The sequence below is a fragment of the Canis lupus genome, chromosome 8, assembly GCF_011100685.1.
Source record: "Canis lupus familiaris isolate Mischka breed German Shepherd chromosome 8, alternate assembly UU_Cfam_GSD_1.0, whole genome shotgun sequence".
NCBI classification, from domain to species: domain Eukaryota; kingdom Metazoa; phylum Chordata; class Mammalia; order Carnivora; family Canidae; genus Canis; species Canis lupus.
Genome location: NC_049229.1, coordinates 57,550,194 through 57,564,270, shown reverse-complemented (window position 1 = coordinate 57,564,270; position 14,077 = coordinate 57,550,194). Strand labels below are relative to the sequence as shown.

The 14,077-nt window shown below is 45.5% G+C and overlaps 1 protein-coding gene and 1 long non-coding RNA gene across 6 annotated transcripts in view; both read right to left on the bottom strand.

Annotated features, from left to right (window-relative positions):
• FLRT2 (fibronectin leucine rich transmembrane protein 2) overlaps positions 1-4,259 on the bottom strand; it is a 100,304-nt gene extending 96,045 nt beyond the window's left edge. For 2 of the 5 annotated variants that reach the window (XR_005363642.1, XM_038545488.1), the window contains exon 1: positions 48-221. The gene's annotated coding sequence lies outside the window, so the exon portion shown is untranslated. Of the gene's footprint in view, positions 1-47; positions 222-811; positions 862-3,598 lie in introns of those variants that run through there. The other 3 variants (XR_005363643.1, XM_038545487.1, XM_038545489.1) reach the window with 3 other exon arrangements.
• A 602-nt stretch (positions 4,260-4,861) lies between these two features.
• The window catches only part of LOC106559187, a 79,721-nt gene continuing 70,505 nt past the window's right edge, over positions 4,862-14,077 (bottom strand). The window contains exon 5 of the long non-coding RNA XR_005362930.1: positions 4,862-5,154. This is a non-coding gene — a long non-coding RNA (uncharacterized LOC106559187). The remainder of the gene's footprint in view (positions 5,155-14,077) is intronic.

Here is a 14,077-nt window from a genome sequence, read left to right as displayed (position 1 = left end):
TCCGCCGCCGGGCTTGGAAGGGGCGGAGGGTTGGGGGCGCGCGTTACCTGCGGAGATTCTCCAGGTCTCCTCCGGGCCCCGCTGGTCATCCGGCTCAGCGCCGCGTCCTCCCCCAGATCCAAACTTTTGCCGGGTCCTCCGGGTGGCGGCGGCGGCGACGGTGGCGGCTGCCGGAGCCCGGGCTGCTCGCCCGCAGCGTCGAGGCGCGGGGGTGCGGAGGCCGGAGCCTCAGGGCGGCCGGAGCCCCTGCGCCCCGCTCGCCCAGCTCGCTCTCGCCTGTCTCGGCTACGGAGCCGCGGCATCGTCCCCCCCCGTCCTCCGCCACCTCCGCCTCCAGGGCTCGGGCATGCCACTCTCTCGGCTCCGGCCCCGCGGCCCCCGCCCGCCGGCCTCCCCTGCCTCCCCCGCCTCCCCCCTCCGCCTCCGCCTCCGCCGAGCCACGAGTCCCGGGAGCAGCGGAGCGAGCGGGGAAGGCGGCGGAGAGAGAGAAGCCGCAGCGCCGGGGCTCCCCAGGGGCGGAGGACCTCGAGGGGCGGCCGGAGAGCCCGGCGGGCGCGCCTGGGGCGCCTGGAGGCGCTGCGGGGAGCCGGGAGCCCGGAGCCCGGAGCGGGGAGCCCGGAGCGGGGCTGCGCGGGGTGCGCGGGGGCGGGCGCGGGGCTCGCTCCGAGGGCTGCGCCCGCCCGGCGTGGGTCCCGGGGCTGCTCCCACCTCACTGCCGCCGGGGTCGGACGCAGCCGGGCTAATGTAGACGCCGCGGCCCCCACCCCCACCCCCGCCCCCACCCCCGCTGACACCCCCGGGAGATGTTTACAGTAATGAATTCGCGGGATCGCCGGCGCGGCTCCCGCGCTCCTCCTCGCGCTCCGTCCCTCGCGCTCTGGCGCGCTCCCCAACTCGAGCCCTCTTTCTCCGTCCCCCTCCTTCCCTCCCTCCCTCCCTCGCCGAGTCCCTCCCACATTTCTGGTTTAAAGAATGCTTGGGAGGCGCGGCTGCAACCCTAAGCTTTCCAAGAGGCAAAGTCAGACTCTGGTTTTTAACCCTCTCCTCCCCGAGCGGAGTTGCAGAGCGCCTGGGCCGGCGCCGCGGAGGCCACCCCGACCGCGCACCCCCCGCCTCTCCAGCCTGCGCCACCCCCCACCCACCCCCCACTCTTAGGGCCCGCGCCGCCGCCGAGCGCTGAAAGTCGGTTCCCCCTGCCCGCCGCGGCTGTACTTCCAAGCCGCAGCATCTATCACTTAGACCCCCGAGAAATGATCGAAACGTGAATTTAGAGAGTCAAAATACAGCAAGTCTCCCAACCTAAGATGGCGTTATTTTAAATGGAGGCAACCCTGGTGATCTGCGCCCCCCCCCCCCCAACACCTCCCCACACACCCTATCACCCGTTAAGTCCCTGATCCCGGACCTTATGAAATAACTTTAATTGGAAAAAGAATCCGAAGTTTAACGTGATTATTTTGAACACCTATTTTCTCCCTTCACTCTGGCTGCTGGAAAAAAAAAAAAAGAAAAAGAAAAACGTTGGTCAAACCCCCCCCCCCCCCCCCAAGATTACAACGGACAACTAAATTCAGCCTCAAAGATTCAGGAAACAGACTTGACAGCCAAAGGAGGCTGATTTGTATACAGGCAACGTTTCCACTTCGCAATCTCTTTGCAAAGGTTAAAGAGCAATGTCAGAAAACCAGGTGCACGTCTCTTTCTTGGAAAACATATTTTAAAAGGTTCTGGTTTTCTCCTCTCGTTTCGTTGCCGCGCCTCCTGCCTCCAGTAAGTTGCTGTCATGTTTTAACAAGTCTGCGGAGAGGCTGCGTGTGAACAGAAGAGGGAGAGCGAGCTCGCGCCAAGCTCCAGGCTGCGCCCAGGCGCGCCGTCGGGGAGGCCACGCGAGAAGCAAACGGCGAGCCTCGCACCAGCCCGGGGCCAACTCTCCGGGGACACGCGGCGTTGTCGCCATCCAAGAGTTGGGCAGGGGCGGTGCCCAGCACGGGGCTCTGGAGGATTTCCCCGCCCTCGGTGCAAAGCCTGAGTCACTTGGCACCACTTTCCCAATTGTTTTTATTTCCTTCGCATCCCTGTTGTGTCTACCACCCTCGCGTATTTGAGCGCCTTAGTCGTGTTAAAAACGACTTGGAGAAACGCCCCACATGCCTCCCAAGCACAAGCCACGCACGGATCCACCCAGACGCACGGCCGGGACGCACGCTGGCACACGCTCTCACACGCGCGCGCACACACACACACACACGACCTGGGTTCGTGCCCGCGGGTCGCTGGTCCCGGTGCATTAGGCAAAGTGGCCAGGAAAATGCTTTGATTTACATCTACAGAGCCTCTCCCGTCCCCAAACTCCGTGCGTGACTAACAGATCTCCAGAGGAGGAGGAGGGGGCGCGCGGCGGGAGAAGTTAATTGGACCAGGACAGACGTGGAGTGCCATCTTGCTGGGAGGTTCCAGGAGCGAGGCGCCGGCGACGACAGCCACGGTGGCCTCCACCTCCCCCAGCAGCTGCTGCTGCTGGCCGGAGCCCCACGCGATCCAAGAGTTTCCAGGGCATCCAGGGAGAGTCCAGGCGGCCCCAGTCACCCTCTTCCCCCATACTTAGTTATCCCCGGTTAACACCCCGACCCCGACCGGCAACCTTGATCTCCGGCCCGATTAGAAATGAGAAGTGAGCGCGCTGGTGCTGAAGGCGCGGAGACGCGCCCGGGACTGGTCAGCGCGGCGGAGGGATCTTTCCAGGCGACTCCGGGCCCGCGCGGGGACGGGATGGCAGCTCTGCTCCCGCCCTCCTCGCCGCCACCAGGCCCCCGGCTCTGGGGCGCGGGTGGGCTGGGGGGGTGGGGGCAGGCGCTTTCCGCCCCCTCTCCGCGGCGGGCGCACGCGGCTCCGCGGCCGCAGCCCGACTCCAGCCCCGCGAGCCGCCTGCGCCTCCATCGCCCCCGCGGGCGCGCGGGGAGGGCGCGCGGGCCGGGGCTCAGGGCAGGGCCCCTGAGGACCGGCTAGGGCTGGAGAAAGACTTGGTTTTGGAAAAAGTAGCCCTCTCCCCAACTCGAAGGAAAACGCAAGGGCATCCTCCCGCATCTCCTTAGCCAGGAATCGATCCCGGATTGCGGGCAGGAGGCGGGCTGGTGGCTTTAGGTGCAACCGCTTGATAGTATCGGTGACATTATCGGCAGATGGAGTGAGCGCGGGGGTGGGGGACAGGGGGGTGTCACTCCTAGAAGTTACGGTGTTCATTCTGGGGAAGTGAGAGGCTGAATTCCAGCAAGCTCTAGAAACCCCAGTTTGGGATCCATCCCCCCCCCCCCCCCCCCCAAGCAGACTGGCAACAGCGCGTTTTGACCCAGAGCTCAGTTACAAAACTCTTTAGAAGGAAGAGGTGAATTCTACTTGCAGACAGCCCTCCCTGAAGTCCAGCGGAGAGTTAAGCAGCCTATGCTCTTTCTGGAGAAAAGAAAAAGCCAAAACCATCTCGTCCCGATGACCACCTTAAGCTGATTCAAAAAAAAAAAAAAAATTGTCTATCTGACCCCAACCGCGTAGCAGCAGCCCCGGCGGTTACTGGAAACGCCCCCTGGCACCCCCGTCCCTTTACCTGGAGGCCGCCGTGTCTCCTCGCAGTGCGTTCATCCGAATCCGACCGGGTCGGGGAGGTGGAAAGGGAAGAAGCTGGCGCGGCAGCAGCGGGGCTCCCGGGGCATGGTATTGTTTTAGGGGTCACCGCCAAGGTCCCTCCTGCCCATCGTTGAGAACCGCCAACCTGATCCCGGGTCTGGGTGGACACGGCGGCGGGCGCAGCTGCTCAGACACCCCGGGCGGAGGCGGCGCAGCGCCTTGGCGCGGAGACGGGGGCCCCGATGGGCTCTGAGCGCTCCTTCTCCCGCGGCCACAACGGGAGATGCCCAGCTCGCCAAGTGACAGCGACAGGTTTCGAACGTACAACTAACTACAAGGTACCCAGCCGCAGACAGGGAGCTGCCTGCCCCCTCCCCCTTGTCTCCCTCCTACCGGGGAGGGAACTAATTTAACCCTGTGCGCGCCCTGCACTCCCCGGCGAAGCGGGAAGCGGCTCGGAAACCGCGAGCGGCGGCTCCCAGGGCGAGCGCTTTGTTCACGTGCGTTTCCAGCGGGCGTGTTGCTGTCTGGGGGCACTCGCGTGGCGAGACGCCAGGGGCAGGCTTCCAGCGCCAGACTCCGGCATGGGAAGGAGCCCTCGCTAGCGTTTCATCCGGACCAGACCCAGCCCTCGAAATCTATTTTTTGCCTCCAGTTACCAGATTTATTGAAGTTGCCAGCAAAGTTGGGTCTTATTCCTTTATTTCTTCCTCTCTCCCGTCCCTCCCTTTCCCCTACCCCCCCCTCCCCACCCCGGTATTATTTCCTTTCCTAGCGGTGCTTTGAAGATGTGGAACTCTCGGCTCATTTCTAAATCTAGCTTATAACCGTTCTTTTGCGTGTGCCAGACGGATGGTGGAGGGGACCAGTCCACCCGTGCAAAATTTAGACGAAACCGCAGGGAAAGCTGTCTCCCACCCACTCACCCGGTGTGGGCAGTGGCAATTGACCACAGACTCAGATAAGACCGAGACGCGCCCGGAAGATAGGGAGGGGGCGGGTTATGAGCGAGTTTGAGCTGTGAATGGGGAGATGGGAGAGAGAGAGAGAGAGAGAAAGCGACTTAGAATGGAATAAACAGGGGGAAACACAGACAAGAATGATGATGCAGAAAATAGATCTGAATCCCAAGACTGAAAAGAGCAGGTCAGCTTTAAGTGCCTAGATTTTGATCGACAGTATTCCCCAGCATCTTTGAAAACAGAATGAATGAATGAATGAATGAATGATGAATGAGTGATTTTTAAAAAAAAAAAATTTTAATGAGCAAGAAAGTGAATGCTCAAGGCTCACTCAGCCTTGGCTCCCCAGATGCTTTGCATTTTGTAAACAGCTTTGTCGAAGTGCTCAGGACTCCCAAGAAGTTAACTGGAGTTGGAGGCGAGTCATCTCCGTAGACGTGGAATGGAAGCTTAGACCAGAGAAACTGACAGCCAGACGCCTCTGCTGTCACCGTCACACCCAAATGAGCCAGAACTTCGCCCACAGTGCAAACTCAGACAATCTTCAACAGATTCTCTTTTTCTCCATCTCCCTCTGGACGAAAGAAAGAAAGAAAGAAAGAAAGAAAGAAAGAAAGAAAGAAAGAAAGAAAAAAGAAAGTCTTTAAAAATCGTTTAGAGGGTAACACGTGGATCTTGCGAAAACTGAGTTATTTTTAAAAGAAAAAAAATGTGTTTCTCCACGGGATAGATGTTCTAAGTTCTCTCTGCAGCATGCACAAGCCAATGGGAATCTGTAATAGCCATTTCCAACGCCTCCACTGAGCCAGGCCGGCCCACAGAGGCAGTAGGAACAGTTTCCAGCCGGCCTGGTGCAGAATTTCGTTGTAAATCCTTTTAGTTTGCCAAGGTGGCAGCAAAGCATAGGGAGAGCTTGTCAAGCTGCAGAATAAACACTGAAGACCACATTTTAGGACAAATACTCTTCTACCTGCTCTTAAATAGTCATCTTCATGTGTGTAAGTGTCCCTGAGTACCCACAGGAGGTTCTTTCTTTGAAATCTTGATCTGAGATGCCATTATCATGATTTCATCTGAAAGAATACGTTTTGGTTTAATAGAAAATGGAACTCTGCATGGGTTTTGCTTTCTGATTTATGCTACCAGAAAGTGAGTGAGATTGAGAAAGTGAGATGAGGTGGCTGCGGATGTACACAATTTGTGTTTTAGATTATTGCTGTCTATAAATTAGAAGGACACACTGTCGTGTGGCTGTGCTCCCTACCCAAGGCTCTTGATGGGATGACTGTAATCAGGACAAGGAAAATTAAGTAGAGAACAATAGCACATCAATCGTATGAACAGAATAACTATAACAATTTTTGTAACCACATGATGGGTAAGTCAGCTTTAGAAATGTGTGATGGCATAGCCCCAGGAAGCAAAAGAGGAGTAAATGTGGTACAGGGGCTCCAGAGTGTAAGAATTTGGCAGATTCACAAAACTGTGATTTTATTTTTATTAAGACACCATCGCTAAGACAAAAGGGTAGAAGAGTAGAGAAATGAAAAGCAAATCTGTGACCTTCAAAAAACGGAACGTCATGAGGCATCTGGATGGCTCTGTCAAGTTGTGTGTCTGACTCTTAATTTCCACTCAGGCCATCATCTCAGGGTCCTGAGAAACGGTCCCCTGTGGGGTTACATGCTCAGTGCAGAGTCTGCTTGAGGTACTCTCTCTCCCTCAGCCCCTGCCCCACTTGTGCATGCTCTCTCTCACATAAATAAATAAATATAAAAATAAATAAATATAAAAATAAATAATAATAAATAAATAAATAAATAAATACATACATACATACATGTATACATATATAAATAAATACCAGAAAGTTAAAAAAAAAACAGGAAGTTAGTTCCTTTGTTATTCTTTGGACTTCATTCTTCTATAGAGTTTTCATGTCAGCTGAAACTTGGCTGCCATCTCAAATCTTTTAGGGCCTCCTCTCCATGTTTTTTACACTCCCCCCATCTATACATGGCATGTACGTTGGCCTGTGTTTCTAATACTGTTTGGAAGTAAAGATAACACAGGATTTGGGTTTGTAAGATCATGGCTTAAGCCCAAGGCCCTGAAAATTTTGATCTTGGGTAAGTTTGGCTCTGAGCCACTGTTTACTCGTTAATAAAATGGGCATAAAAATACCTGTTCTACCAGCCTCATAATATTGTCACATCATGAGTCAGTGCATGGGAAAGTGCTTTAGAAATTTCAGTTGTTATTCAGTTATTGCTAACGATATTATCATTGCATCACACGGTCCCAGCCTTCAAAACATTGGAAAGTTACATCAACCTGAACAGTTTCCCCTAATGCTATCATCTTACATTGCCTTGGAACATTTATCAAAACAAAGAAACCAACATTGCTACGTGGCTATTAGCCAAACTCCAGGCTTTATTGGTATATCATCAGTTTTTCCACTAGTATCCCTCTTCTGATTCAGGATCCCATCTAGGATACCACATTGCCTTTAGTCATCATATCTCCTGTGCTCTGTGATGATTCCTCAATCTTTCCTTGTTTTTAATGACCCTGGGAGTTTTGAAGAATAATGGTCATGTATTTTGTCTTTCCGTTTGGGTTTGTCTGATTTGACTCTAGTTCCGGGCTTGGGGAAAAAATACCAGGGAAGTGGAGTGCTGTTCACATCTCATCGTGGCAGGTGGTGCATGATATTGGCATTATGTCACTGATGAAAACATCATCACTCTCTAAGGAATTGTGTGCAAGATTTCTCCACTATAAAGTTATCTGTCCTTTTCCATACTCTGTTCTTTGGAAGTGAGTCACTGAGTCCTGCTGACCCTCATGAATTTAGATTTTTAAATGCACAGAATAAGCCCTTAGTGCAACACATTAACAGCCCAAATATTGAACTCACCCAGGAATAATCTCCCAGGAAATTCCTGCTGTATTCTAAAACCTTAGAAAATTGTTCAACTATCTCTTCTTGGCTGTGTATTATGAACCCATCTTGACTACTCCATGCTTACAGTCCCCAAACCCAGTCTCCAAATCCTGTTGACTCTTTTCTGAAATGTCTCCTACCTTTCTAGTTCTCCTTGTCACATCTGATTGGTTTAGAATTCCAACTTTCCTACAAAAAGATGACATCCATGACTTCTGATCCTTTCCTCCTTTTCATCGTTTTCTAATAGTTCGGAGTTCATTTCATTCACCTTCCAAGGTAAAATAGTGATCTACTAGTTTGTTTCTGGATTAGTCTAAGGGTCTCAAATAATTTAGTTGGTCTTGTCTTTCTTTTAGGTAAATATTTGAAGCCTGCATGTTGACTTCATTAATAAGCTTCTGTAGCAACTAGAAACCCAACCTTTCTTCTAAGATGAGAGCCACTGTAAGAAAATCCGCGGTTAACACACTGTGCATAGATGGCTATTCATTTCTCTCATGAGTGTAAAATATTCCTTATGCTTTTTTTTTTCTGTGAGTGTGGTGTGATTTATGTGACTCTGTGACATTGAAATACATCCTCTTCTGGTTTTGAAACATAAGATACAGTTTATCCAACAAACATTTGTAGAAAACACAAAATATGTAGCAGAACCTTGATAAATAAACTTAGTCCCTATTCTATCAAAACTCTCAGTGTAGTAGAGAAACACTGTTAAATAATTTACACTCATTAGGTAAATTAAACACCTTGGATACATGCAAAGCACGTTAGTATCCTAAAACAGATTCTCTACAGAGGGAAAGTCTCTCCCAAGTGATGAGGAGGCTTTCTTGATAATGTACTGATTTTTATAGGGGAATTGTGACATTATTTTTACTTCCAGCCTTCTGCATACAGCAACCCCAGGAACCAACCTGAGACCTCTGTCTCAGGGAAATCTCTTTGGGCCAAGAATTGGAAAATAAGTTAGAAGTAATTGCTTGCATATCCATTTCCCTTAAGCCTTGGTTTCTTTGCCTCTCCATACTGGTTACAAGACGATTATGCGTGAACAAAAACAGAAGGTACACACTGACAGGAAACAAAAGCACGTTAAACCATGGAGATTTCCTCATACATAAACCTGCCATTTGTCAAGCACTTGCTCTCTGTTCCAAAGGGAAGCTGGCAAAAACTCGAAGTGAACATTCTCCAACAGCACTGGGGAAGAGTAAGTGAGGGAAATGCCCTTTTCAAAAAGGGTATATGGTTGATGTAAAGATGTAAGCCACTTTAAGAAGAGATGAAAGATCTACCCAGAGAGTAGATCTTTGGAATCTGGGTGCTACAATTGTAGTACATGTTTCTGAGCCTGACTATAGTTCTGATGAAGAAGGAAGTGCCATTTAATTTGAAAAAACATACTTAATTGAGTATAAAATATTCCGAATTAGAATATATATCTAATACATATAATAAATATATATAATTTCCCACTATATTACATACGTACATATGCACAAACATTTATGTATATATGTGTGTGTGTGTGTGTACATATGCAATTCCTACTATCTATTGATATATTAGAGAAATAAAATTGCATTCTTTAAAAGGTCAGAGAGAGTTTTCAAGCCTGAAAACTCTCTTTCATAAGAACAAATACTACATCAGTTTAGCTATGTGTAGTTGCAAAGGGCCTGAAATTGGCCTTGGATGGTGGTACTTCAAGACTCTACACTTTATCAGAGAAATCTCTTAACAGCCCAAGGCCTCAGTTTCTCTTTTATCCAAAAAAGAGAAGCAAAACTACTGCCAGGGTAAATATATAAACAGTAAGTGAAATGGGTTATTTACAAACCGTTATTATTTATCTACTTACTGTGGTTTAGAGAACATAATTTCATGTGAGATCTATTTTACTCTGTATAATCTTAAGACATGGGTTTTATTTGTGTTGCCATTCCTGGCTTTTCTGGTAACTTGCTGTACACAGAGTTTCAGAGCCTCAAAGATACAGAGTTGCTTCGTTCTTGCAAAGTTTCAGGTGTCAACCCTTCAACCAAGTTTTGAACTAGCTAAACAATAAATGTCCCCAACATAGGGAATTCTTAGATCTCTTCTCACTGTATCATTGAAAATCTCGTATAAATTCCTAGTGGCCAATTTTGTTCTATAGTTCCTCCACTTAGCTACTAGAAGCAACTAAAGTTTTCCAAGTGATTCTTTTATTGTGTTTTTTTAATTTAATTTAATTTTATTGTTAGATTATTTTCATGCTTGAATTTTCTGGATCTAGTCATCTCATTTGCTTACTCGGTTAGAACAACCTGGATTTCATGTTTTCCCTCTCTCCACTTGAAACATTTTTAAAAAATTAAGTTGTCTTTAAAACTTAATAGTAAAAATTCTAGAGAGGTAGCTTCTCATAGGTAATGTCTCTTCCTCTGTCTTTGTCTTACCTTCAAAAGTTTCTATTAGTACCATACTTTGTTGACACATTACAAAGTCATATGCTATGAGTTAAGTGAGCTTATTTGCATTTGATTTCTACTCTTTATCAATAGTGAAAGGGCGTACATTAAATTCTTCTTCCTAAACACTGAAAGGCCGTTGTTGATCACAGTCTGGTTTCTAGGTTGACAAAGGCCATGACATTCCTTTCTCTGAAGAAGGCATCAAAAGCTTGATTTTCAAAGGCTTTCCCACTTTCCTTGATGTTTTGAAGAGGTAGCTAATGAATCTCAAACATAATATAAAACCATGAAAATATCGGAATCATTCTGTTCTTGGGTTATGTATTTATTTTTATTTCTAGGGATTCTGCTGCAGTTTGGAGTTTACATAGTATAGTTTCCTCTTCCTTTTACTTTAATGCTTTATAAATGGAATCATGTTAGATTATTAAGTGTAACAGATACAAGAATATGGGTTACAGATCAGAGTTAGTAGAAAGACAAGAACTTAACCTTCAGAATACCTCTATTTGTAGAGTGGTTTGTCCCTTAGACCATTCCCAAATGGATAACTGTATCTGAGAGCTTCCTATCCTCCACCCACATGTCCAGGTCACCCACATGTCCAGGTCACAAAAGCAGTGAACCAGCTAGTAGTATATGCCAAATTTCCAGAAACCTGTCCAGAAGTTAGCCACTAACTGGCTGTCCATTTTATTCCCTCATTAGCAGGAAATATTTTTTTCTTATCATTATGGATAAAACCAAAGTTAATTATATTTACTTCTAAATCTCTATAAATTAAGACAGTTTCCTCAAAAGATCGTGTTTTTCCCATCTCTATCCTAAGCAGCCAGACTTAAAAATTACAGAAGTAAGCCTGTGAAAGCTAAGGAAGCCTCAACATCATTAGGGAAACAAAACCACAGTGAAACCAGTTCACTCCTGCTAGAATGGGTATAATAAAAAAGACCGAAGAAAATACCAGTCTTGGTAAAAAAGCAGAGAAATTGGAATCCACATACATTAATGCTGGCATCAAAAAATAGTTCAGCCACTTTGGTATGAAGATTTCTTAAAAAGTTAAACATAAATTTACCCTATAACCCAGAAATTACACTCTCAGGTATATCTACCCAAGAAAATGGGAACATACGTCCACACAAACACTTCTACATGAATGCTCTTAGCAGTATTTTTCATTTGGAAACAGCCTAAGTGTCTATCAGCTGCTGAATGTGTAGATAAACTGTGGTGTATTCATGCAATGGACTACTATTTGAACAAAACAGGGATTCATGGTAAAGCATGGGTGAACCTCAAAATGATTTTGCTCCATAAAAAAAAAAGCCAAGCTCGAGAGATCACATATTGCATGACTTAATTTATAGAATCTTAAGGAAAAGCAAAGTTTTTGAAGACAGCAAATCAGTAGCTGCCAGGAGAAGAAAGATCAGAGATGTGCATAAGAGATCATAATGCAGTGATTAAAATGTTTTAAAACTGATTCATGGTGATATATGCATAACATGGCAAATTTACCAAAAATAAGAATTAAATTTTACACTCAAAAGGAGTGAATTATATGATATGCAAAATGTATCTAAATAAAATTATTTTTAGAAGCTAAGAGGATTATTAGCATCTATGAATATTTAATATTGGTAATATTCTTGCTAGATCCTCTTCATTATCAATAAATAGACTTGAAGTATCTTAAGACTAATAAATAAAGAATATAGAGAGTAGTAGAAATAATAACTAATATATGAGTCTAAACATTCTTCATATTATCTACTCCTTCAAAAGAGCAGATCATTTGCAATCTGATTAAATCCACCCAAGCGATCTGTAAAAATTCAAAAGTAAAATAAACAGAATACAGGGGACCTATCCTTTCCACTCCATTTTCTAAGAAAAAAGAAAGTAATATCTAAAAAATGTCCATGAATCAATGAGGGAAAACAAATTGTCTGCTTTTGTATTAAGTTCTCTGATCACCAGACTCCTCTGCCAAAAAAGATTCTTCTATTTTTACAACACATGGTACATTTGTTTACTATGGCTCAAGGAAACATAATGTTTTACTAATAAAAATCTATTTGTGATAATAAAATGATCAATTATTTTAATATATCCTTTGAACAGTTTCATTCCTTTAGATACTCATCAATCAGGAATCTTCTTTCTTTCTGTCCAGTTAGGGCAATATAATTATCATTTTGTGATGATGTCACATTTTTCTTTTTTTCTGGCAAAACAAGAAAGCGTTAAGACAGATGGGTTAAGAAGAAAGTCAGACACAGTATCAGTTGCCAAAGGAAAAAAAATAAAGACAACATCTTGTCCATCAAGGAGCTCAGATCAAGAGTCTTTCTTTTCTCAAACGATGACAGCTCCAGAGCTATGAGCAACCAGAAAATAAATAAAGCAAAACCACCAAAGGTGTTTCTCCATGGTTTCCACTGTAATGCCTAGAATAGACAAACATGTCATTTTACTAGGAGGATTATCTGAAAAAAAAATTAGCTAAAGCCGACCAGAAAAAAGGAGAAAATAGAATAAGGCCATGTCATGTCTATTACCGAGGGATGAACTGTATCATGCTTTTCTGGGTACTGCTGATGAAAATGTCTAGGAAGAATAATCTACATCTACCTTCAACAGTATAAAAGGATCCAAAGTACAGATTTATAATCCTTACATGAAGAGCTTCAGGACAACTGACAGAGTTGTTCTCAGTTGAAAATGGACCCTGGTTCGTATTCAGCATTCATTTTTCTTCTACAGGAGCTTGCCCACTAGACATGGTGAAATCGAGTTTATGTGCTCTTTAATAACCTTTCTACATCCAGGAAGTTCTTGTTTTTCAGGCCTCCAGAAATTGGTGATAGAATAAAGGAGGTTGGAAGTGGGGCTGGGTCTACTGGACTTGTGAGCTGTCCATCATGCATTCACAGCAGCATCCCAGATGGAAGAGAGATGAGGGGAGCACATTTAATGAGGTGTGAGCTTCGAATGGTCAGAAAAACACAATTTTGAAGGTTTTGAGATCTATGTCTTGAACTGACACGATGAAAAATCTTTTTATCATAGAAAAATCACATTTTTTTTCATTTTTAACATTGCTCTCAGGCTTTAGGAAAAGAGTAGAGACTAAGTCTGAAGATATTAAGAAAATTTGCTAATTGGCCAATTTCTTCATCAATGCCTTATAGGATGTGTTTAAGTATAAGAGCACGTTGAAGTCTATTTGGAATAGAAACAGACAGAGTTCTGCTATCAAATATGTTCCCAACTAGCTGAAGATATAGGAAAGCCACTCAATTTTCTTAGGCCCCAGATGTCTCTTCTCAGAGGTGATAATAATTTCTGGCAAACTTGCTTTGCATCGTTTTGTAAGCATAGAATAAAATGGTAAATGTAGAAATATCTCTTTATCTATGAGAAAAACATTTCCCTAAGCAAAAGTGTCATTCTTATTTAAAAAATGTGAATGTCTCCTCTTTAACCCCTTAGCTTACTTGAGGATAAAAACCCGGGTAACTCCTCTAGGAAATGATCAGGTTCTGGTTTACATTGCTTCTGTGATGAGGGTGATAAAGGCTGATCTTTAGATATGACAAGTACAAAGTTCCATGCTTGCGCTAGAGTTTGGAGAGCCTCATTAATCACGTTCCATTGTGTTAGAGGTTCTGTAAACATTGCAAAAACATAAAGTACAGCCCTTCTATTAGTGACATCTTTCCAACCTAACTCCAGGAAGCCTTTGAGATTTTCTTAACTGACTGGATTTCATTTCAGTCATTAGTTAACCCTGCTTAGTGGGTGACTCTGAATCCCACCAGGGAGGAGTAAGGGGATATGTATTCAAACAGTACAAACATGGCTTGTCCCAGTCACATAACCATTAAGAACAGTAGGGGGGATTTCCTTTCTCAGGATAAGTCAAATCATTTATGTGAATCCCATAATATTCCTTTTTTTTTTTTTTTTTTTTTTGCCTTTGGAAACTAATGCTATAAATTTATAGTTAGAAAAAGAATACTAACAATACTTCCTATGGATAATTTAGGCAGATGAGAAGACTAGTGTTATTGCTTACA